The sequence below is a fragment of the Frankliniella occidentalis genome, unplaced genomic scaffold (assembly GCF_000697945.3).
Source record: "Frankliniella occidentalis isolate FOCC.00 unplaced genomic scaffold, Focc_3.1 Scaffold111, whole genome shotgun sequence".
Lineage (NCBI taxonomy): Eukaryota > Metazoa > Arthropoda > Insecta > Thysanoptera > Thripidae > Frankliniella > Frankliniella occidentalis.
In genome coordinates, this window is record NW_026267239.1 from 670,972 (window position 1) to 671,525 (window position 554).

Sequence of the window (554 nt, forward strand, 5' to 3'; positions counted from 1 at the left end):
CGTAAGGCTGCGGAACAGAACCAACATGTTCAGGGAGCAGGGTCTCAGGGCCTCGCCCATTGAGACTGGCGACCACGAGGCATGCGGCCCACCGCGGTTCCATGTCGGGCACTGGACTACATAGTTCGGCCCTGCGTTGACGCCAGCGATTCGAGTCATTCATTGCGATTCATTGTACACTTTTCATAGAGTGGGTTTGCTGTGGGTGTCCTCCAGCACCTCTCGCAGCCAAGCACATGAAACAGTGATACACAAGGGGTTAACAACATGGACCTTCAGGGTGACGCAACAAGCAGCCGGTGAACAACTTTGATTCGTACTTGCACTTTATCGTAAATTGATTAGCTCTACTTTGCTATTTTGATTCATTGGTTCAAAGTTCTAGATTGAACAGGAATTTTCCGACACAAATGTTCACCGCTCACGAAGCACATTGTCCGTGATTTTTTAGTCACTCACCCAGTTCACTTTCCTTCGAACTTCCTGGTTCTCAGCATAGAAAAAATGTTCGCCATTCGGCTGCGCCATGTGGTAGTCGTGGCTGAGCGGTCCAG